Source organism: Benincasa hispida, chromosome 10, assembly GCF_027475165.1.
Source record: "Benincasa hispida cultivar pf3 chromosome 10, pf3_genome.v1.1, whole genome shotgun sequence".
Lineage (NCBI taxonomy): Eukaryota > Viridiplantae > Streptophyta > Magnoliopsida > Cucurbitales > Cucurbitaceae > Benincasa > Benincasa hispida.
The window spans coordinates 20,775,550-20,802,352 of NC_143487.1; positions in this window are offsets into that span (position 1 = coordinate 20,775,550).

Genomic DNA, 26,803 nt, shown 5'->3' on the forward strand with positions numbered 1-26,803 from the left:
ATCTCTTTAGCGGTTTTGCAAATAGACACTCTATTATACTCAACTTCATTCAAAGCACAAAATAAGCAATTAATAGCTTTGACATTTAAAGAGCATGCTTTCTTTTCATTTATTGACCATTCTTCCTTAGGTTTTATAGTACTAACACCATCAACATCTTTTGTTGGAATTTTAAAACCTTCCTCAACAATATCCCATAAATCATAATCAATAGAAAGCAAGAAAAATCTCATTCTATTTTTTCAATAACTATAATTAGTACCATTTAAGAAATGAGGCTTTGTAATAGATTGACTATCGGTAAAAGGGATAAAACCTAAAGTTGCCATAGCTCAAAAACAAATAAGTTTATTAAGAAATAAATATTTCAAAAAGAGTAACCCACTCTGATACCAATTGTTGGATCAATATGGCAACCCTAGAGTGGGGTGAATAGGGTTTAATTAAACTTTTTTTTTTTTCTAAATTAACCCAATTAAACTAATTAATACACTTTTTATAAATAATAAGAAAAATTCAATTTATGCAACAAATAAGATGACAAAAATGTGATAATTTAATTCTATCAAATTTTAGCAAATAAATAAGAACAAACTAAAACATACAATAAATTGCTTAAATTAATTGCAAAAATAAAAAGGAAAGAGTTAGAGAAGAAGACACCGTAATTTTTATAGTGGTTCGGTCAAACTCGACCTACTCCACTCCCCAAGCGCCTCTTGGAATTTGAATAAAATCTTTCCGACTCTTTCCACGGATTAGAGTCCAACCATTACACCACCGCTCCTTTTACGGGTTCAAGAGCAAACCCGATCCTTTCCACGGTTTAGGATCAAACCGTTACAAATGTTGGAATTTTTGAAGAACACAATACAACTCTCACTAGAGTGGATTTATAAGTTTAAGCACTCAACAAATTTATCCTCACAATACAATAACACTCTCTCAAGAATAAGATGAAAAGAAAAAAATTGGGAACTTAAAGAGAGCAACAATGGAACTTTTGAGTTTTGGAGGATTATGAAATGTAAAATTTGTTGGTTTAAAATTTGGAGAGGAAGATGGTTTATATAGAGATGGAAAAATTTTTAGAAACCACAATTAATTTGGACCATTGGATTTTGGAAAAGAAAAATCAATGGTGGAGATTTTAAACTAAACTAGTCATTAGATACAAATAAAATATAATATTAAATTTCTTTTCTTTTGAAATTCATTTTCTTTTTAAAATTAATCCAAAAAATAAAAAAATATACCACGTGTCAAAAACTAGCCGTTAGACACAAACATAAAATAATATTAAATTCATTTTCCTTTTAATTCATTTTCTTTTTAAATTCATTCTCTTTAAAGTCAATCCAAAAATAAAAAACATATCATGTGTAAAAAGCTAGCCGTTAGACACAAACATAAAATAATATTAAATTTATTTTCCTTTTAAATTTCTTTTAAATTTTATTTTTTTATTTTAAATCAATCCAAAAATCAAAAGTTCATCATATGTTAATCTCTTAATGATCCACCATTCAACCAATATGCTGCCACATGTCTACATGCAAATGGTCTGGTTATGCCATGTCATCCACCACGATATTTTCTCTATAGATTTGTTTCGGCCATATCGTCTTCGTTTTAGCTCTAATTTGAGTGATTCAAGAGGTGTTGGAATCGTTGTTACGAGCTCTACAGTATGGACATATTAAAACACTAAGATTTTCAGTAATTAAAAATTGAGTTTGTTATCATCAAAACATTGATTAATTAATTAATTAAAATTAATTAATTCGAGATTAAGGGCCAAAAAGCCAACACTTTGTTCATCTTTTTCATTTGTAGGATTAGAAAATATGATGATTTTTGGCTTCACCATCAAGGAACTTTCTATATTTATGTTAACAAAGAACTTCTTCTTCATGCGTGAAAGGACACGACTGTGAATTTTATCATTGTTGTTTTCTTCATGAAATGGTTTTACCTTCAAGGTTTTCATCTTTCTTTCATGTTGATTGCTTGTCATTTTGAGACAATCAAAAGTAGGTGTCGAAGGTCGATCTTTCTTTGATGTAGAGATACTTAACCTTTTAAAGGTTTAAAGTTCGAGTGGAGATAGATGCTAAACATTGATTTTTATCATTTGTCTTGGACATATCCCATCTTTAAAAGATTGAAGATCGAGTAGTTGAAGGCTTGATTCAATCAAAGACATAAGTTCTTTGTTTAGTTTCTTTTGAATCGTTGACTTCTGCAGCAGTTATGTGATTATTGTCGACTTTTGCTACGCTTACAGCATGACCATGCAATAACGTCTAATACTTCCTCTGAATGATTATCGAGGAAGCTTCTTGGGAGGAATTTTGCCAAAGTTATCGGCTGTCGAAGTCGAGGGAAGTTCTCATCTTCTTCTTGTACGAGCTTAGGCTTCCATGCTTTCTTTGTCCTTCATTTTTCAGAGTCTTGTTCCCTCTTCTGTAATTTCAATAGGAATGTGAATCTTTTTGGGTGAAACTCGACTTTGTTCTCTTTCGATGAGTCACAAGGATCCATCCTTCGTCATTGTCACCATGAACATGTCAACATGTTCATCGTCACCATCAAGTTTGATATGCCTAGATTCGTCTTATATGCGAAATCAAGTCTGGTCTTCCTGGCTATTTCATTTGTGAGATCAAGTTCAGTCAGCCTGGTTCTACCTCATATGTGTTGGGACTGATGTCCTAAATCTAGTGTATCTCGTGGTTTGTAGTTATGTTAACACAAATTATCTATCTATAAAATATTAGGTATTTTATTTGACGATTAGACTGCATTAATTCAATTCAATAAACTAAGATTTAAAGTTATTTTATGAAACTTAAACGTTTATGTGGAGACATTCTTGTGGATCATGTGTAAGTAATAACCTAAATGGTTTATGGTAGATAGATAAGATTGGGTACCTTATCTTGGTGACACTACGAATACGACCCATTTTGTAGATGTTACAATTATTGTAAAGTGCTACAAATAATCTTATCCTAATCATTCATGTGAAAACATGCGAGTTGGGGTATTTTATACAGAGAGTTTGTATAAGACCGGCCCACGAAATGAATAGACTTTCTATATAACACTGTTACTAGAAGAGACTTACATTCCCCTAGAATGACCATAGGAGATTGAACCTTAATCCTAAGTGAGTTGTGAACTCCTGTTTATCAAAGTAGTTTTTTTTTTTTTATCTGTATGGGTGAAAGTGGCCATGATAGCTAACTCAATAAGCTTACCATTTTGAGAATTTTTTTGATTAGGGAGTTGGGAACATAGCTACACAAGATGGAATTCATTCATTCTGATTCCTTGGGAAAGTAGATAAACTGCTCTCTTAATAGCTGGTTCTGGGTCTTGAATAATGAGGCATCAACGTTTGGCCTGAGAAGTGTTAGTTTATAATTGGACTATAAACTATTTGTTCATTAGAGGAATCAATGGTACTTAAGGAGTTAAATATAATTGCAGGGGTACAACGGTATTTTAACCCAACTGTAGTTATGAGCATTTGTGAAGGGTCATCACTCTGTTGATTGGTTATATCCATGGACGCAAAAATAAATCTACAGTGTGAAGAATGTAGCTATCGATATTTAGTGGAGTGCCCGGTAGTTAATGAATATTGATTAATTGGATTAAAAGAGTTTAACCAATTAATCTCATATCATTGGAACTTCTAATCTGTAGGTCCATAAGGTCCACTCGATAGCTCACCAAAGGAAATACAAAAGGAATGATTTGAATTGTTCAAATCAATTGATGGAATAGCATGATAATGAGATTAACATGATATAGTTAATTATAGATTTGATCTATAATTAAGAGAGAAATATTTTAATAGAATTTAAATAATGAATTTTTTTATGAATCAGATTCATAAGGAATTAGTTAATTTTGAGAGGTGAAGGCAAATAAACATAGGATGTTTATTTCATTAATTGACTATGTACATTAAATTAGATTTAATATATATATTTATTTATTAGGTTTGCTAATTAATCAAATAAATGTTATTTGATTAATTGAGCACTAAGGGGAAATACTTGGAGAAGGAGAAAACTCTTCTCCATATAAATTGTTTTCTTTGCCCAAATTAACAAGAAGGATTTTCATTTGTGAAAACCTAACCTCCAAAGTTCTCCTAAAATTCTTTTAAAACTTTCTCCTTCCCACCATTCCTCTACCAAGGGTTAGAGACTACTCTTCTACCCTTGGATTCCAAGAGAACATCGAGGTCTCTCTTTCGGTGGTGTTCATTGTTCGTTGGAGATACGTTGCAGAGAAAAAGCTTGGGATTTTCATGAAGAGAAAGGGATCTACAAAAGTAAGAAATCGTTCTTCCTTCTCTTCTATTCTCTTTAAAAGCATGTTGAATTAAATGTGTTTATCCTCTTTTTTATTATGCTTTTTGCTGTATTTTGTTTCTTTTAAACCAAAAACAGAAATGCAAGGCATTCACACGCTTTCAGTCGAGATTCGATCCCTTCAATATGCGACATCAAGTCTAGTCTTCCTGCTTCTACATTATATGTGGGATTAAGTGTGGTTTGCTTGAATCTGCTTTATATACGAGATCAAGTTCGGTCTTCTTGGCTCTGCCTCATTTGTGAGATCAAGTCTGGTCTGCCTCATTCCACCGCATATGCAAGATCAAGTTGGGTCTTCTTAGTTTTGTCTCATTTGCGAGATCAAGTCCAGTCTTCCTGGTTGTGTATCATTTTCGAGATCGAAGTCGACGAAACCCTCAAGTCAAGGACTTAGGCCAAATCCATTGGAATCCTTAGGCGTGAACTGAGATAAAAGCCAACGAAAGACTAAGATCAAAGCTTGTGGAACATTAAGATCAATGCCAATAGAACACTGAGATTGAAGTAATATAACACTGGAGAACATTGATAACGAAGCCAACGAAACACTCAGGTTAAGGACAAAGATTGAGACTAACAGCACACTGAGATTAAAGCCAATAGAACATTGTTCAACACTAAGATCGAAGCCATCTAAAACTGAAGCCGTTAGAGCTTCAAGATTGAAGCCATTGAAACACTGAGATCGAAGCTGACGGAACGCACAAGTCAAAGGCTGAGATTGAAGTTGATGAAATCCTCAAGTCACAAACTGAGATCAAAGCCAGTAGAACACTGAGCTTGAAGCTGACGAAACGCTCTAGTCAATGAATTAAGACAAAAATCGATGGAATCCTCATGTCGCGGACTAAAATCAAGCCAACAGAACATTGAGATCAAAGTTGACGGTGAAGGATCTCATATCTAAGAGTTCCATGAGCGCGTTCGGATCGCTTCGATCTCATCCTGACCGAAATACAATATTATGCATTCAACACATACAGTTATGCAAATAAACTCTAATTAACGACATGCTATGAACAAAAACACAAGAGAAAGAGTTCCATACCAGTTGAAGACATTTTTCACACTTCGAAACTCCAAGCAGCGAAACCTCTAAGCGATCTACCAACGCCCAATGGAAGTGTCGACTGTAGCAGCACAAAAAATCGCGAACTCACGACTGCAACGGGGACGACACCACCACTAAAGAGCCTTAGGTATTCTCGGAGTGAAAACCCAAAGGGTAGTCTTTGGTGAATTTGGTAGAGGAAGGAGGAAACACGTATCGTGTACGCGATAAGCAAGTGGAAGGGAAAAAGCCGCTATTGCATAGCAGAAATGCTTATCGTTTAGAAGGAGCTACACGATCATATAGTATTTACTGAACGATCGTTTAGGAAAAGGCACACGATCGTTTAATAAGATTGGCACACTATATGATTGTTTAAAGAAGCTACAGTATGCGATCGTTTAACGTGAGGTGGACGATCGTTTAGGTAAAGAAGAGCTATCGTATAGTCTCTCGATTTTCCTAAGCGATCGCTTAAAATGTTCACCAACGCGCACTCTTGAAATCTTTTAGGCGATTGACAGACTCTTTAAAATTGAAAATTCTTTTGATTTTTATTTCATTGGTTACAATAACCGAATGATTCCAACTAACCCACGTCCAAACATGATTTTTGGGTTAATTATCATATAATTAACCAATTATTTAATTAATTAATATAATCATATTATATTTTTTCCCTATAGTTTGACATCACATATCTACTATAGTATTTTCTCCTCTACTTGATATAAATCATATTTATATCTAATTTCTTCCAAAATAATGTATCTCATATATTTAGCCAATTATATCATATATAATTAACAAGTCCAATTATATCATATATAATCGAACTTCCTCTTATCAATTTGAACATTTCAAATTACCCAAATACTGGTTCTCGACTTTATCCAAGCTACACAGGGGACCTAATGGACCTGTGGCTCGAAGCTTCAATAGTACGTGAATAGCTGACTAAACTCTTTAGCCACGAGATCCACCATTTGTTAACTGTCAAACATTCCACTAAAGACCAACAGTTGAACTCTTCTTACCACAGATATATTTTTGTGTCCATCGAATATAACCAATCATGAGTACGATGACCCTTCACAGATGCTCGTAAGTACAGCTCGGCCAAATTACCGTTTTCCCTTGTAGTTACATCTCACTTCTTAAGTACCACTAATTCCTCTAATGAACAATACAACATAGTCCTACTATGTATGAACACTTCTCGGGCCAAGAGAAGGTGTGAGGTGCTACATTGTTCAAGCCCAAAATCAGCCCTTAAGGGAGCTATCTGTCTACTTACCTCTGCCTCGAGAAAGGAATGAATTCCATCTTGTATAGCTGAGTTCTCAGCTCCCAAATCAGACGAATCCCCAAAATGGTAGGTTTGAATCGACGAATTGGCCACTTGTACCCATACAAATTAAAGGACCGCCCTCAATGGCAGGAGTTCCCAACTCACTCAGGATTGAGGTCATCTTACCTATGGTCATCCTAGTGAAGTGAAGTCTCTGTCATGAACGGTGTTATATAACGAGACGTTAACACTTCGTGGTCAGGTCTTATACAAACTCTTTGTATAGGACGCCCTCACTCGTATGTCCCCAACACGAATGATTAAGATCAGATCATCTGTGGCAAGCCACAACACTTGTGATCATTCCATAAAGCGGGCCGCATCCATAGCGTTACCAGGATAAGGTTTCCCTCCTGTATCCATATACTACAGACCATTTTGGTTATCACTCAAGACATGATCCACTTGTATGTCACCACATACATGCTTGAGTCACATACAAATAACCAGGGATTTTATGTTTATTGGTTTGTGGTAAAGCAAATAAAATAAGTAACCAAGCAAAAATACAAATGTGAAGTAAATATCATATATTAACAACATAAGCGTTCGTACAAACTGTTTACAAACTACAGGATACGAGACTTTAGGGCATCAACCCCAACAATCTCCAACTTATACTAAAGCGAAGTAGGGTGTACAAAAAACTAGTACAAAACAATAAACTAGGGCATAAAAGCCCAGTACAAGAAAATCTCCCACTTGCCCTAGTCCAACCGCGGGCTAGCCTGTACACTTGCTCCGTAGGTGACCCTCAAACATTGTAGCCGTGAGAACCTTCGTAAACGGGTCAGCAACATTAAAATGGCCTGGGTTAGACTGATCTGTCTCATCTCCTCAACCTCTTAAGACGTCTTAGGACACATTTTCTTAGACAAAGTGACTCAATGACTGAACAGTAGTAGGCCCCTCCTGGAGTCCTACATCGAGTACTTGAGCAAAATTTGTAAATGTACGATGCCTGAGACAGTGCTAGCACTTTGTTCTTACGATCCCGAAAGATCTGTATACCTAGAACAAACTGAGCCTCTCCCAAATCTTTCATTTGGAATTGGGTCGCTAACCAGTTATTAACTGCAGTCAGTAGACCTACATCATTTCCAGTGAGTAGGATAACGTCTACATACAATACTAAGAAGACTACTGAAGCGTTGATGATCTTCTTGTAGACACAAGGTTCATCAACATCGCCATCCCGGTAAACATTCTCCATTACCTTCTTATATGACAATGGAGCCTCAATGTCGCCATCTACTACCATAGCAAGGATTTTCGTGAAACCAAGTTAGCGAACGGGTGGGTTCGTAACCCTCTCACTACATCAAGGTTCCCTCAACTCGTGAGGTGGAACCGACCTACTGGATGAACTCCCATCAACAACCCTTACTGATGTAGCAGGCTCGTCAACAACTCTTGTTGAAGTTTCAGTAGTTTCATTGGAAAGCTCACACAACATGACTTTGCTTCGTGGACTGTGCTCCCTTATATGATCCTCCTCCAGGAAATTAGTATTTGTTGAAACAAACACCCTATTTTCCATTGGATCATAAAAAAAAACCCCTCGTGTACCTTTGGGGTAGCTTACAAAGAGGCATAATCTCGACCGTGGTTCCAACTTCTTGGGATTAGCCTCAAGCACATGTGCAGGGCAACCCTAAATGTGGAAGGAAGTGACGTAAATTAGCTTTACGCCTGTTCCACAACTTCAGAGATGTTCTTGCAACACTCTTGGAGGGAACACAGTTGAGTATATATAACGTAGTCTCCACTGCGAAATCCCAAAACGAGTCCGGAAAGGAAGCATAATTCATCATCGAGCGAACCATGTCTAAAAAGGTCCTATTTCTCCTCTCTGCTACACCATTCTACTGAGGTGTACCCGACACTGAGAGTTGGGAAACGATTCCATGTTCTATCAAATAGCCCTAGAATGCTAAGTCCAAAAACTCTCCACCTCGATCTGATCGAAGTGTTTTATTTCGTCTATCTAATGCGTTTTCAACTTCAGCCTTGAACTCTTTAAACTTTTCAAAGGATTCAGACTTCCGTTGCATAAGATAAACATACCCCTATCTGAAGTAATCATCAGTGAAACTCATAAAATATTCATAGGCACCTCGGGCTCGCACATTCATAGGACCACAAAGGTCAGAATGTACTAACTCAAGAGGCTCCTTGGCTCTATAACCTTTTCAAGTAAAAGGTCGTTTAGTCATCTTACCCTCAAGGCAAGAATCGCACACTGGTAAAGAATTTTCTTCTAACTCATTTAGAAGTCCATTATTCACAAATCTCTCAATCCTATAGAGATTGATGTGCCCTAAACGAAGATGCCAAAGTTGGGCATTTTTCTTTGGAGAAATTCGTCGACGTTTTTATTGAGTTACGACAGTTCTGAACAATTCAGTATTATGGAGGGAATTAATGGCTAATGGCCTTAGCATATATAAATTCGATTCCAGATTTGCTGTGCAAATAAAAACACCATCTTTATGAATAAACGGTTTATTCACATCAAAAGAGTTAGTATATTTACATTGCAATAAACACTTTACAGAAATAAGGTTTCTCTTTAGTTCAAGAACAATATATACATTATTTAAAATAAGAAACCTATTTTGTAAAGCTAACTGGAGTCTTCCCACTGCCACAGCTAAGATGATGTGCCCGGTGCCTACTCACATCGTCATCTCACCAGCCTTCAGCTGTCATCAAGATCTAATCCTCTGAAAAGAAGAACAAACATGATTAGTGGCGCCTGAATCAATTATCCAGGCAGAATCATCATTCTCTACTAAACAAGTTTCAAGCACAAGTAAATCTCATTTACCTTTATCAGCTTTGGCCTTAGCCTTGGCTGTTTTATTCTCTTTCAGATACCGAGGACAGTTCCTCTTCCAATGTTCATCTTGGTTGCAGTGGAAACACTTTCCCTTAGCAACTTGTGGACGCCTCCTTGGGGCGACAGGCGGTGGGTTAGCAGGTGCATTCCCTTTTCCCTTACCACCATTCTTCTTCTTCCCCTTATTAGAGTTAGAAGTAGAAGGCGCAGACTTCGTTCCTGAGGTCGAACCTAGATGGAACGTCCTAGAGAATGAAGCAACATTTGCTTCATTCTTCTTCCTCTCCTTACTTTTCAGTAAAGATTGGTATGTCTGTAACTCGTTGAGGAGAGTTATAAGGTTATATTTAACTTTGTTAAGAATCACATTTCTAACAAAGTGCAGGAAGCTCTCTGGCAAAGAATGCAGAATTATGCTAACCTGGCTGCCCTTATCAATGATAGACACATTCAACTTCGCCACATTAAAGTGGACCATCATGTTAAGCATATGTTCACGAACAAAGGTGCCTTCTTCTATTTTGAAGTTGAATATGTATTTAAGAGCCTCATGCATAAGCTGTTCAGACGGTTGTCTAAACATACCCCGCAGGGACTTCATGATCTCACGCACTGAGACCATAGGCTCATGTTTCTTGGCTAAGACTTCAGAAAAACTTGCCAAGATGTAGGCTCGGGCCTTCTCATTTGCCCTTGTCCATCGCTCGTATGCCTCCCGAACATTTCGAGTGGCATTCAGAGCTGGAATAGGAGGACAAGCCTCCGTGAGAGCGAACATGAGATCCTCGATGATCAGGATCGTCATATCATGTGTTTCCATGTTGCAAAATTATCGCCAGTAAGTTTCTCGGTGCTTAGCAATGCTAATGTGACTATTGCCATTTTGAAAATGTTGCTGAAAATACAAACAAAACTTTATTAGATTTTGCTAAACCACTTTAAACCAATTAGTTTTGTAAAAAAGTTTCAAGTACCATAAGTTATAGACTTCTATTTTGCAATGATGGCCCAATGAGGTAGGAGAAACGCCACCGGTGGGGTGATCAGTTACCCCTTCGCTGGGATGAGGCATTCTCAACCATTAGAAAGAACGAACTCTTGGAACCGAACTTGTTGACCCAAACGATCGTCTAGCGCGCGCGTTAAGCGATCTGCGAGCATCTCATCGTCTACACGACGCGATACTCAGCGATCGCGTACCTGAGCGTCAAAACAATGCGATCAACACTTGATCGCATAACCCATCATTTAACCGATGCATCCAACAACGATCGCGTACTCTTTCATCTTTACGATGCAATCAACAGTGATCCCGTAGCACATCTTCTGGACGATGAGATCAACCCTAGATTGCCTCCTTCTTCGAAGAACCGCAACGCTTGCCCAAAACTTCGACGAACTACTCAAAACTTCAAACATTGAATACAGACTCGATAATGATTATTACTGCCCAAAAACGCAGAAGCCTTTACAAACAATTGCAAATGTAAAAGGATTTCAATCAAACCAAGGCTAATCATCCCAAAAACATCCATTAATCCGCACATCCACAACAAGATTTAACGATTAAACCAGCGTAGAAATGCACCCACCATGAATGTATATGTCATTTCGGTTCAACAGATGAAATCGAAGTACCAGAACCTAGCTCTGATACCAATTGCAGGATCTCATATCTAAGAGTTCCATGAGTGCGTTCGGATCGCTCCGATCTCATCGTGACCGAAATACAACATTATACATTCAACACATACAGTTATGCAAATAAACTCTAATTAACGGCATGCTATGAAAAAAACATGAGGGAAAGAGTTCCATACCAGTTGAAGACGTTCTTCACACTTCGGAACTCCAAGCAGTGGAACCCTCCAAGCGATCTACCAATGCCCAGCGGAAGCGTCGACTGCAGCAGCATGAACAACCGTGAACTCATGACTGCAGCGGGGACAACACCACCACTAAAGAGCCCTGAGTATTCTCGGAGTGAAAACCCAAAAGGTGGTCTTTGCTGAATTTGGTAGAAGAAGGAGGAAATGCGAATCGTGTAGATGATAAGCAAGTGGGAGGAAAAAAGTTGCTATCACATAGTAGAAATGCTTATGTTTAGGAGGAGCTACACGATCGTGTAGTATTTACTGAACGATCGTTTAGAAAAAGGTACACGATCGTTTAGTAAAATCGGCACACTATACGATCATTTAGAGAAGCTATGCGATCGTGTAGGCGACAATGTGCAATCGTTTAACGTGAGGTGGACGATTGTTTAGGCAGAGAAAAACTATCGTATAGTCTCTCAATTTTCTTAAGCGATCGCTTAGAATGTTCACCAACGTGTGCTCTCGAAATATTTTGGGCGATTGACGGACTCTTTAAAAATGCAGACTCTTTTCATTTTTATTTCATCAGTTACAATAACCGACTCCTTCCCACTAACCCACGTCCAAACGCGATTTTGGGTTAATTATCATATAATTAACCAATTAGTTAATTAATTAATATAATCATATTATATATTTACCCTATAATTGTATATCACATATCTACTATAGTGTTTTCTCCTCTACTTGATATAAATCATATTTATATCTAATTTCTTCCAAAATAATGTATCTCATATATTTAGCAAATTATATCATATATAATTAACCAGTCCAATTATATCATATATAATCGGACTTCATCTTATTAATTTGAATATTTCAAATTAACCCAAATACTGGTTCTCGATTTTATCCAAGCTACCCAGGGGACCTAATAGACCTGTGGCTCGAAGCTCCAATGGTACGTGAATAGCTGACTAAACTCTTTAGCCACGAGATCCACCATTCGTTAACTGTCAGGCATTCCACTAAAGACCAACAGCTGAACTTTTCTTACCACAGATATATTTCTTTGTCCATCGGATATAACCAATCATGAGTATGATGACCCTTCATAGATGCTCATAAGTACAACTGGGCCAAATTACCGTTTTGCTTCTGTAGTTACATCTCACTCCTTAAGTACCACTGATTCCTCTAATGAACAATACAACATAGTCCAACTATGTGTGAACACCTCAAGCCCTGGAATAAACCATTAAGGGAGCTATCTATCTACTTACCTCTGCCTCGGGGAAGGAGCGAATTCCATCTTGTGTAGTTGAGTTCCCAGCTCCCAAATCAGACGAATCCTCAAAATGGTAGGTTTGAATCGGCGAACTGGCCACTCGCACCCATACAAATCAAAGGATCGCCCTCAATGGCAGAAGTTCCCAACTCACTCAAGATTGAGGTCATGTTACCTATGGTCACCCTAGTGAAGTGAAGTCTCTGTCATGAACGGTGTTATATAACGAGACGTTAGCACTTCGTGGTCAGGTCTTATACAAACTCTTTGTATAGGACGCCCCCGCTCGCATGTCCCCAACACGAATGATCAAGATTAGACCATCTATGGCAAGTCACAACACTTGTGATCATTCCACAAAGCAGGCCGCATCCGTAGCGTTACTAGGATAAGGTTTCCCTCCTGTATCCATATACTACAGGCTATTTTGGTTATCACTCAAGACATGATCCACTTGTATGTCACCACATATATGCATGAGTCACATACATATAATCAGGGATTTTATGTTTATTGGTTTGTGGTAAGGCAAATAAAACAAGTAATCGAGAAAAAATACAAGATATGAAGTAAATATCATATATTATCAACACAAGCGTTTGTACAAACTGTTTACAAACTACAGGACACGAGACTTTAGGGCATCAACCCCAACAGACAGAACACTGAGATTAAAGCCAGCAAAACATTAAACTTGAAGCCGACGTAATGCTCAAGTCAAGGATTTAAGCCTCAACCGACCGAATCCTCAGGTCGCAAACTAAGATCAAGCTAGCAGAACTCTAAGGTCGAAGTCGAAGAGACGCTAAAATCTAATCCCTAAACCACCTCCCGTTTCATTTATAGCTACAAAAAAAAAAAAAAAAAAAAAAAAAAAAGAAAGAAAAGAAAGAAAGAAAGAAAGAAAGAAAAAGAAAAAGAAAAAGAAAAGAAAAGAAAGCTACCTTTTGAAAAAAAAAGAAAAGAGAGAAGTCTGCGAGATAAAAAAAACGTTACTCCCTCGAATGCAAGTTATCAGTAGTTTTAATTTCAGTAAAAAAAAAACAATGGGGCAAGTTAGTAAAAAGATAATTAATTCTAATTGAAAAAAAGAGAGGAAATTTTAGAAAAGAAAAAGAAGATAAAAAGAATGGAGATAAAAAAAAAAAGAAGAAGAAGAAGAAGAAGAAGAAAAGAAGAAGAAGAAGAAAGAAGAAGAAGAAGAAGAAGAAGAAGAAGAAAGAAGAAGAAGAAGAAGAAGAAAAGAAAAAAAAAGTTAGGAAAAAAGGAAAAAAAAAGTCCATAATCTTCCTTTTTTTTCCTCATATCTCTTTCTCTTCTGCTTTGTCGACCCTTTTGGAAAATTTCTCAAAATGATCCAAAACCTAAAAACTTTTCTACCACTGACCTTTTTCCTATATGAAATTTCAAAATTATCCAAAGTTTTTAAAAAGCCTTCAGACCGCACCACATTTGTTCTTCCTTCTACGATTCTTCATCTATTTATTCAATGTGCATTCAATACACCACCATCATTCCACCAAAACATTTATTCTCAACCAATATTCTAAAGAGAATGAAATGTCTCTCTCATTATTCACTTTCTGTCGTTGACCTCCCCACGAAATTTTCTCATTGTTCTCTCGTAGCTATCTCTCAGAGTTTCAGTCCAACATCTTCGGATTCTCTCGTAGTTTTTACCGTCAGATTCAGTCCACATTTCTTCTTTGATTTCTTCACCCCTTCATTCAATGTACGATTTCTTCTCTCAGATCGCTTTCATAATAAGTGTCATTTAGCATTAAATTACTACATGATCGTTTATAAGTTACTATATGATCGTGTATAATTTACTAAGCATTAGCTTTTTTTTTTTTACTCAATTTATAGAAGGGAATTAAATCTCAATTTCTTTAGATCTCCAAGTGAAATCTTTTTAAATTAGGAAATCCAGTTATATTTAAATTCCATTATCTTATCTTTCCAATCTCAAAATTGATAAGATTTAGCTTGAAATTGAAGTAATCCAAATCTATCCGGACTATTTAAATTTGGCTATACTTCAAGTTTTATCCCAAATTCAAATTATCCAATCTTGAATTTTTATCTAAAAAATTTAGCAATATCCCAAAATTTATCCCAAACTAAAATATAAAGATTTTGCTTTTGTCCCCAGGTCAAATTGAATGGTGGATAAAACTCCAAACTAATAAAAAAAATGGTCATGTTCCAAAATTTATCCCAAATTTTATAGTATAGAGTCGGAACCTATCATTGCATACCAAGCCGGATTCTATTGCTACTATAAGTTCATCACCTCCTGCTAGTTGGTATTCTAGCAATGGCCGAGATCCACACACCCATACATGTGCGTAAATCTCAAAAATGGACATTTGTTGTATGAGAAATTTTTTGACCAGTCACAAATTACCATGTCATTGCCTAAATTAATGATAAAATTACAAACCATCAAATTTGGGACCAATTAAAAGTTAACATGTATCCCAAATTGAAATTGAATACATAAATAGGTAGATTCCAATGATACCACTTGTTTTCAACATGATCATTCGATTGAATAAAATTAATTTGGTCCAATTTGATATTATAATTTGGCTAAAGTCCAGTTGAGTCTAAAAATAGGCTTAATTTGGCCCAAAAATCGAATTAGACTCGAATCCAAATAATTGGACCCAAGAGCAAGGTACATGGACCAATCAAGCCCAAGCTTGCAAAAGCCCACCTGAGAAGACAACTTCATTTGTACGGGTTTGAAATTTACACTCCCTAGAGAGAATAGGGCTCTAGGGAGCCCTCATAAAACACATTCTTTATAAGAATAATCTCTACAATTATTCTAAAACTCTCCTAATATTTCTCTCGATTTTCTTAGAAAAATTCAAAGAAAATTCTTCTTCCCATTCTCTTTATTCTTCTAAGAAACAGTTCCCACAAATCGGATCCTTGCTATAGTCATATCAAGGAAGATCTTGTAGAATTGGAAGGATTCAAAAAGAACATAGCCAATATCAAGAGGAGATTTTGTTGCAATTGTGGATCGACAAAGGTATGTTGCTTAACATTTTCTTGATTATTTGTATTTTTAATTCGTTCAAGGAATCAAAGAATGCAATCTAATGCTTTCGTCGGGATTCAGATCTCTTCAAAACATACATTAATATGTAGTAAGTTAAGCATGAAATTAGAGGGAAGAAGAAACATATCTTTGAAGAACTGTTCTTCAAACTTTTTCAACTCTTCACAATTCCTCAACAAACCGATTTTCCATGAACAAACTCTGGACATTTTCATTGGATCTTCCCTACTATTCTCTTGACAAAGACCAGATTGTGGGAACCATTTTTTGAAAGAGAAGAGAATTGAATTATGGAGATCTCAATCATAGAGAACTCATTTCTCTATAAAGAATATTGAGAGAGTAAAGGAGGAGATGAGAGAAAATTGGAGAAGATGGGAGAAAGTTGGAGAAGATGGGAGAATGGAGTTTTTTCTTCGATAACCAAATCTCTATATTGAAAAAGTAAAGTTGGGAGTTAATGAAAAATAACTTCTCACTTAATTAAAATAAATAATTTATTTTAATCAATTATTAATTACAATAATTAATAACATTATTAATTAATTAATTTTAAAAAATTAAATATCTTATATTTAATTTATTAATTACTTGAATTTATTCAAATATTTAATCTCTCTCATAAACTATAGCTATAATATGAATCTTATTCATATTAAATTTTAATATATAATTATAATATAAGTCCTACTCATATTAATTATTTGAATCATATTCAAATAATAAATCTCCTTTTATTATAAATTTTAATTTGAATCTCATTCAACATAAACTTTATATTATAATATATCTATATACATTATATTAATTGTATCATATACAATTAATATCATTTCCTTTAATAATCTTAACAATTCAATTCTTCCAAAGCTTTTGTTCCTTGTTTACTAGTTGTGACCTAGTAAAGGGATCTAATTGACCTATAGATTAGAAGCTCTAATTATTCAACATTAACTAATGAAACTCTTTAATTATATGTAGATGAACATTCATTAATTATGGGTCAGCTCACGAAAGACCCACAACTGCATTCTTCACAATGTAGAATATTTATAAGTCCATGGATTTAACCATTACAGTAAGTCAATCCTTCATGAGCAGTTCATAATTACAGGTAGGTCAAATTACTGTTTCACCCCTGTGATTATTTCTTACTCTTTAAGTACCACTGATCCCTCTAATGAATAATCTGTTTATGGTCCTATCATAAACCAAGTCCCTCTCGGACCAGTGAAAGAGTAGGTACCCTTTGTTCAAAATCTGGAACCGATAATTAAGGGAACCACTCCTCTATTTACCCTAAAGGCAGGAAAGAGTCAATTCATCTTGTATAGTTATGTTCCTAGCTCCTACTTGAACAAGTCCCTAAAATGGTAGGCTTATTGAGTCGGCGACTGAGACTATTCTCACCTATACAAATCAATGGACCGCCCTCGTGGACAGAAGTCCACAACTCACTCATGATTAAGATCGAGTTTCATGATCATCCTATGAAATATTAATCTCTTCAATCAACGGTGTTACAAGGAGAGATTAAATATATCGTGGTCCAATCTTATACAAACTCATTGGATTAAATCGTATGTCTATATATGATACCCCCGCTCGTATGTCTATATAGTATACAAGGAGAGATTATATATGATACCCCCACTCGTATGTCTTCAATCAATGGTGTTACAAGGAGAGATTATATAGGATACCCCCGCTTGTATGTCTATATATGAACAATTTGGATTAAATCATTTGTAACACTTACAACATTTGTAACAATTACAAAGTGGGTCATATCCGTAGTGTTTCTAGGATAAGTCACTTAATCTTAATCTATATACTATAGACCTTTTAGGTTATTACTTGAAACATGATCTACCTGTATGTTCAATACACACTATTTCAAGTCCCATGAAATAACCTAGGATTTTTCCTATAATGGATAACTAATTATTGCATATATAAAATAATCAATTATAATATCAAATAACTAATTAACTACGAGATTTTAAGCCATAAATACCAACAAAAATTACTTTTAATCTATACGAATAGATTAACTATAGGATCATTTATGCTGAATTGCCAATAATAAATATCATACAAGATTCCATTGAGATTGATGATAACTTTAAGATGATGATTGCTTTGAGATGACTATTGTCTTCCTCAACCAAAACTCTGAATGCCCTAAATAGAATCTCTCTCTAGATGGAATTCAAGAAAGATTGAGTATGTATTGTTTTGGTATATTAGGGACCATAGCTCTAAGGTATTTATATACTAGTTCAATTAGGGTTTCCAGTAAACCCTAATGAACTAAGAATGAGTTTCTTCCCATAAAGTCAATACTTAATTAGGAATCTAGGGTTTTAATTAATTAGATCACATAATAGGGCGCAATCTAATAAAATAACTCAATATGATAAAATATTAATCTACGTTCATAGCCCATATTTTAATTATATGTATTATTATTTAAAATACGTATAACTGTGATAATCTAAAAGGTCTATAGTATATGGGTAAGGTTGGGTTCCTTATCTTGATAACACTATGAATATGACCCGTTTTATAATCATTACAAACGATTTGATCTAAATCATTCATGTAAAGACATGCGAGTGGGGGTATCCTATACAATGAGATTGTATCAAACTAGACCACGAAATATATAATTTCTCTTTGTAACATCATTGATTGAAGAGATTAATATTTCAAACTATAACCATATGTAACTCAATCTCAATCCTGAGTTAGATGGAATCCTGCTCATGAGTCGTCTTTCATTTGTATGGCAAGAGTGGCCTAAGTCGTCGACTAAATATGCCTACCCGTTTGGGGACGAGATTGAGTGAGGAGCTAGGAACATAGCTATACACGATGAAATTCACTCCTTCCCGCCTTTAGGATAAGTAAATAAATTTTTTCCTTAAGTACTGACTTCAGGACTTGAATAATGAGGCCTCACCCTCTCACTGTCCTGAGAAGAACTTTGTTTATAGTTGGACCATAAATAGATTATTCATTAGATAATCAGTGGTACTTAAGAAGCAAGTAGTAGTACAAGGGTAAAACGGTAATATGACCCAGTTGTAATTACAAACAACTTGTGAAGGATTGACTTACTGTAATAGTTAAATCAATGGACATAAAAGTATTCTGCAATTCATATGAGTATATAAGGATTGACTTACTTGTGAATGTTGATTAATTAAATTAAAAAGTTTAATTAATTAATCCCAAATCATTGAAGCTTATGATTATAGGTTCAGTAGGTCCCTCCGCTAGCTCACAACGGATAAAACAAGGATAATTAGTTTTGAAAGATTTTGAAATATTTTAATTAATTAAGAGAATTTATGTTAATTGTATATGATACAATTAAAATAATGCATATAGATACATTATAATATAAAGTTAATGTAACATGAGATTCAAATTTAAACTATATAATATGAAAGTATTAATATTTGAATAAAATTCAAATATTAAATTAATATAAATTAGATTCATATTAAAACTATAGGTGATAAAAGATAAATAATATACACACACATATAATATTTAATAAATGATTTAATTAATTTGACTAATTAAATAATTGATTTGATTTAATTGAATTTTTTAATTTAATTCAAATTAAATAAAAATAATAACTCTCTTGTAGTTGTAGGGGAGTGGTGAGTGGGTGAAGGGAGTTAAAACTCCCCTCACGTATTTGATTTGCAGAAAGATTTGGAATTGCAATTACTCTTACTCTATCATAGGTGAAGAACAAAAAAATAACTCGACCTTTCTCTCTCCAAAACCCTCTCAAAGATTTACAGAGAAGAGTTCTTTGCAAAACTTCCCTTTTCACTCTCAAGGATTCCACAATCTCATCCTTGCCAAGAGATATAGTGGGGAAGACCCACTAGTGGTGTTCAATACAAGAGGGTGAAGAAGTTATTCTGTTATTTTTCAACACCTGGAGAAGACTTGAAGAATAGTTGTTCAAAAGTAAAATTCCTCTTTTCCCCTATAAAAAAACATGCTTAATCTCTATTCTGTAGGTTATAATTTTGTGTTTTAATTCTTAAACTTAACTGAAGCAAAGCGATCACACACTTACGCATGAGATTCGATTCCTTTAGGGAGTGAATAGAGTTTCTTTATTTAATTTTTTTTAAAAGAAATTTAATCAAAACTAAATCAATTGAAACTAATGAAATAAGCAACCTAAAAATGCTAAGATATTTAACAAATTTCCAAAGCATGCATTTACTCATAAAGTAATTAAAAAGTGAAAATTAAGAGAGTAGAAAGAGAACACTAATAATTTTTATAGTGGTCCGAAAATCCCTACTCCACTTCCCAAATATTTTTATTGGGTATTTTATTGTAATGATTCTCTTATGGGTGAGAACCAAACTAGTTGACGACTCTTTTTACAGATTAAGAGTCAATCCCCTAACCGATCCTTTTGTAGTTCACGATCCAACCTATACAGGCTATACATGTGAAACTCGGATTCCAATTTCCCTACTTAAGCAGATAATTAAGGGAATTAACTAAGTGTAAGTTAAATTCTATGTTGAATACTAAGTGTTGAATAGATTTTCCTTGAGTAGTTTGGAGATAAGCCTTTACTAGTGAAATTTGGCTTGGTTTGAAGTCAAAAGGAACCATGCGTTTGGTGTTAACGCATGAGGTGAGGCCTAAAAAAGATTAAGCCAAAGGAAACCATGCATTTGTGAGGTTGGACGCATGTTGGCCGAAGCGTTGGCTAGAGGAATTGTCAAGAGTTGCTCATGCGTAGAGTTGTGTGAACAAGAAGGTGCTGGTAGGCGATCGTATAACTTTGGACAGCATTGAGCGATGCGCTAGGCGATCGTGTATTTTTGGGTGATGCTAAACGATAAAGCTATACGATAGGCATAAAGTACTACAGATCAATGCGGGCGCTAAACGATAAGTGTAAAAGCTAAACGATAGCACTGTGCTACGTTGAGCGGGCACTAGACGATAAGCTGGGCACTAGATGATGCGCGGGCACTGGACTACATGAGGGCGTACACGATGAACATGAGCGGATGCGTTAAACGATAAGGAGACGGTGCTACACGATGGAGGTAAACGATAGGCACAACAGCTAGGTGATGGGTTATGCATAAGATCGTTGAGAGCGGATGGTTACTAAACGATTGAGCTACAAGATCGGGCGTTGGTGCTATACAATGGACACAGACACTAAACGATTACAACGAGAGATTCATTAAACGATTGAGCTAAGCGATGATGAGCAAAAGTTGCACGATGAACTAAACGATGGAACGGTGCTGAGGCTTGCATTACGCAAAGCTGATGAGCTCACTCAGACAAATGGCTATACTGAGAAATGGTTAGGCTTGAGTTAGTAGAAGCTGGACGAATAAAATTTCATGCAAAGGAAGTCTTATACATGAGGAAGAAAACAAAAGTAGGTGTGTGGTAGGTGAATGTCAAGGGAGTAGGTGGTGGCAATACATGGTGCAAACACTTCAAGAGTAGGAGGCGCCTTGCATTGAAGGCTTGGTAAAGATGGAAAGGATCATTTCTTTTAGCCTATAAATACCCCAAAAGAGGTATTTTCAGTACATAACTTGAAATCCTCTTAAACTATAGTAAAAATAGTGTTTAAGAGCAGTTTTGGAGAGAGCAATGCGTTGATAATAAAGTTCCAAAAGAATGAGATGTTGTCGGATAGTGAAGTCTGGAAGTGGTATCAACTTAGGACGAGGATTTCTCCCAGAATACTCATGCGTTTAGAGTGATTTCAAAGCCACCTAAAAGCTGAGAGAGTCTAGGTTTCAGGATTAGGCTTCCGGATAAGAAGCTCTAAGGAATCGGGCTAGAAAGTGAAGAAAAGTTAGAAGGGTCGAGCTGTCGGGTAAGCTTTAGCCAATCTTGATGTCTTGATAATTTCGGGAAACCACGAGAATTTTCAAGCTAAGATTTTAAGGTAAGCTTCCTGAGACATTTTAGATCATGTTTGTAGAAGGAAGTATCTCAAAATATGTCACACCCTGCCCTGAGCCCACACTCTTGAGCCCGAGGAGAGGCGTGAGGGACCACAGATACCACCCTTTTGTGACACCTACTGTCCAACTGAACCTCTTTACTACACTCAATAAACTTTAAGTCAAGAAGATAACAACAATTGATTAAGTAGGCCCATTTTATAATACAACAATGTGATGTTCATAAAACTCCAAGACTTAATTACAAATTTTACAACAACCATTCTTAAAACCTTTCGGAATTGTAACTGTGGCTTGTGGCAGACCTTGACCTTAGCAGTACTGTGGAACTCTTCACCTTTCGCTATCTGGGGGGAGGGGGGAGGGGAGGAGAAGACATAAAACATGGAAAACATGAGCTACAAAGCTCAGTGAGTGGCTGCTTAAATAAACATAAGTTTGATTTTAGAAATTCATCTTTGGGAAAACAATTCCACAATCAATAACAATCATATAGCAAAATGTAATCTCCCCAGCCTGTCAGCTAGACAATCCTAGCATGATTATGCATTTTTCCCGGATATTCTCTGCGAATGACCTGTGATTACCAACGTGGACACAAGCTCAATATCCTATAACCCGTTGACTGTGCACATGTCGACATTCTTTATTAGCCATGTTTGGGTACGCTAACAATTCCAGCCAGATATTCTGATAATTCCAGCCAAGCGTTCCACCAAGCACGCTAACAATATCTCCGGGTATGAATCCCCTTTTCTAATGCAAATATGCACGCATTGTGACAACAATACAAATCAAATATCCAGACAAACATATTTCCCGATCATGGCGATATATCAAACACAACCTATACATATAATCACATATATATATAGAAACCAACCATTCACACAATGGAATAACCACTCACCTTGGTTGGTTAGGAACTTTTCTTTCCGAAGTTCCTTAGGTTTCCTTGGTTTCCCTTTTGAACCCTAAATTTTAGATTCAAATATCATCTTAGATTACTTATAGTTCCAGAACTTATTTTACGATACTTTCTTCTAAAAACATGTTCTAAAATGTCTCGGGAAGCTTACTTTAAAATCTTAACTCAAAACTTCTTGTGGTTTGGCTGGAATCACCAAAACATCAAGGCTGGCCCAAGCTTACCCGACAGCTCGACCGTTCTACATTTTCCTCATTCTCCAGCCCGATTCCTTGGGGCTTATTCTTCGACAGCCCTACCCTTAAAATTAGACTCACGTAGCTTTCAGGTGACTTTGGAATCACTCCAAACGCACGAGTATTCTGGGAGAACTCTTCGTCCCAAGTTGTTGCTACTTCTAGACCTTTCTGTCCGATAGCATCTCCTCCTTTTAGAACTTCATGACCGACGCATGGTTTTTGCTACCAACGCATGTATTCTTCCATCAACGCATAGTTTCTTCCACTCAACCCTCGTACACTCTTCCTAATGCCCTTTGAAGAGAATTCGAGTTATCATCGGAAGTCCTTGGTCCTATTTATAGGCGTCCAAAATCTCCCTAAGGCTGACACCTCATACTTGGCCACATGTCCAAGTGTCGTTTCCTTACACCATTAATGCAATCTTTACGTCATCGCAATCCAAGGTGTCTTCCTCCCTTTTTACCAACACATAGCCCTCACATTTGCATGTCTCCTTGTGCATCCACCTCATTTGCTTAAGGCCTAAGATTTCTCCTAAATAAGCCACATGTTCGGATGACGACCTTGAATGCATCCATTCAATCTCATATGCGCCCATCCTACCTCATTGCATCCATCTAACCATAATTGTGTTCATCTAACTTCATATGCATCTATCCTTCATATGCGTCCATCCAACTGGCACAACATATGTCCGGACATCATCCCTTGGCGCATGCGTCCATTCTATATTTGCGCCCTTGTGGTGTCACCCTTCAAAACATTGCCGCCTAGCACCGTTCCCCATAGCAACCTACTAACCTCGATTGTGTCATTTCCAATTAACACAACCTTACCTTGTGCATGCCATTCATGCAACTTGGTCACATATGCTAGATGCTCGCAAGGCTCATCCTTGGCCACATGTCCTCTACTACATGGCTTACCTTTTCCCGATGCGCTCAACTAGGATTATGACCAACCCTCTTCCACCGCATACTATTTGCTCAAACCTTGTCCTATACGTTAACATGCCTTGAATGTCCTTGGCACATAGCACGTCACCAACGCATAACAACCTTTAGGTCAACCTAGTTCTCAACTCAACGCCTCATGGTATAACATACCATCGCCTAGGCTCTTGCTAACACATCACTTATGACCAACGCATATATGTTGCTTGTCAACGTCCATAGTCTCTTGCTCAAGACCAATGCAACCAACCTCATAAACCTTATTACCGTAAGCCTTAGCAACGCAAGACGTTTCACCATGCTCCACCATGGCATGTCTCATCGTCTAGCTTATCGTTTAGCAAGGATGCCGCATAGCATCATCACATAGCGTTGCCATATAGCACCATCGCATAGTATTGCCGCATGGCACCATCGCATATTGTTGCCGCATAGCACCAGTCTACCGCACGGCTCGTGCTCATCATGTAGCGCTGATGCCCATCGTGTAGCGCACCATCGTTATCGCCTAGCTCATCGTCGCACAGCACTATCTCCCATCGCATGGCACTATCGTTTAGCGCCTCACCGTTCCCCACGATCACCTACCGCATTTGTTATACGATCGCCCACCCGCCTACACGATCGCTTACCTCATCGTGTAGAGTCGCTCGCTTACTATACGATCGCATATCCCATCGTGTAGCGCTGCACCTTAGCTACACAATCGTCTACCTTATCGTATAGCACTGCTTTTTTACTACACAATCAACCTGCACACGCATCTCCAGCGTTCAGCGCCTATGTCCACACAACTTGAGGCTATCGCATGCTCTGCTAACCTCCTAAGACATTGGCTGCTGCATGCTTGTCCCCGCATAGTCTTTCCTCTCGGCCATACTATAGCCTCTTTCAACGCCCAAATAACCTTTCAAATGTTCATGGCCAACGCATGGCATCATACCAATGCTTAGCATAAGGCCAATGCATTGTCTAATACTTAGCTATTTTTTTCTTGGCTTTCAACGCATGGTTATACTTAACCAAATTTTCATCAATTAAAGCTTATTTCAAAGCTACTTAACAAATCTATTTAAACACTTAGAATTTTCCTTCTCTTTAACATAGGATTTAACTTATACTTAGTTAATTCCCTTAATCACATGCTTAAGTAGGGAAAATGGAAATCTGGGTTTCAGAAAATAAGGCTTGGAACTATGAGTAATCTGAACTTTAAGTTGAATCTGGATCTTAGGGTTCAAAAGGGAGCCCGAGGTGATCAAGGAACTTCTAAAGAGGAAGATTCCTATCCTTACTAAGGTGAGTGGTACTTTCCTTTAACTCTTAAGCATATCTTTTAGAGTAAATTGTATATGCTTATGTTATGAATGAGTAATTAGCATGAGAATAAGATTATATGATCAGGATGGTCAGGGGGTCAATAAACCTAGTTCCTGAGCCCCAAATGGAACCTCACAGGATGGTCAGGGGACTGATAGGTCTAGTTTCTGAGCCTGTGGGAGGAACCTCGTATGGGATGGTCAGAGGGCCAACGGGCCTAGCTTCTGAGCCCATGAGTGGGAAGCTATGTGCACATAGGGAATAAAAGGGAACGCAAAAGAGCAAGTGTTTATGATTAGTAACAGTTAACTATCTACCAAGCGTGTAGATAGAATTTGAGACTAGACTCATTCAAAGTTGAGGTTTGAGTATCAACCTCATATTTATGATATGCTTGTTATGTATGAGTTGAAATCGACTCTAGAAGTTGCTTACCACTCATTGAGCTTTGTGAAGCTCATTCTTTTATTTCATATTTTTCTTCCCAGGTAGTGAAGGGTGAGGAGTTCCAGGGTGCTACTAAAGTCAAGGTCTGCCACAAGCCACAATCACACTTTCGAAATTTTAGAGTTGTTGATGTAAACTTTGTAGTTAAGTTTTGGAGTCGGATAAACGTTACATTGTTGTAATAAAATGGGTCTACTCAATCAGTTGTTGTTTATCTCCTTGACATAAAGTTTACAGAGAGTAAAGAAGTTCAGATGGGCAGTAGGTATCACAAAAGGATGGTATCTGCAGTCCCTCACGCCTCTCCTCGAGCTTAGAGGCGGGCTCGGAGTGGGGTGTGACAATACATATCTATTTTTTTTTTTTAAAAAAAAAAAAGAAATAGGTTCAAGAACAAACAACAAAGATCCTATTAATCGAGTTGAAGATAAACCACTACACTCAAATTCTTGTACGAGTTCAAGATTAAACCACTACAACTCTAAGTACTCAAAATAGTCTTTCTCCTAAAAATAAATCTCTCATAAAAAAGTAATTTAAAAAAGATAAAGCTTTGAAGATAGATCAATATTAAGAATTGGAGAGATTTTAATAAGATTGGGATATGAGAGATTATGTTAAAAGAGAGAAGGAAAAGGGGTTTAAATAGAAGTTTGAATTTAGATTTAAAAAGAAATAATAAAATTAAAATTAAAATTAATAAAAAGAAAAAGAAAAAGTAAGTCGCCACGTCACGTAAGACCAAAAATTCTCACGATGAACTTTTGCAAATTTGGAGTTGATTGTCCAAAATCATCCCTTTATTCCATTATAGACCAAAACTAACTAATAGCTCTCAATTCAATAAGGTAATTCCATATTTAATCAAACATAAATTTAAAATTTACTTGGAGATATTTTGTCCATTCGTTTAATTGTTAAAGCTAGTCTAAATAATTCTTCCACTTTCTTGTACTTTGTTAGTTTTCCAAGTATCAAAAGGAGTTATGCCTTGCATTCTTATCTACCATAACATTTGTCAGGGCACTATCAATAATACAACGTACAATATTAGTTTCTCCAATGTACTATACAAAATTGTCAAGAAATCTAAAA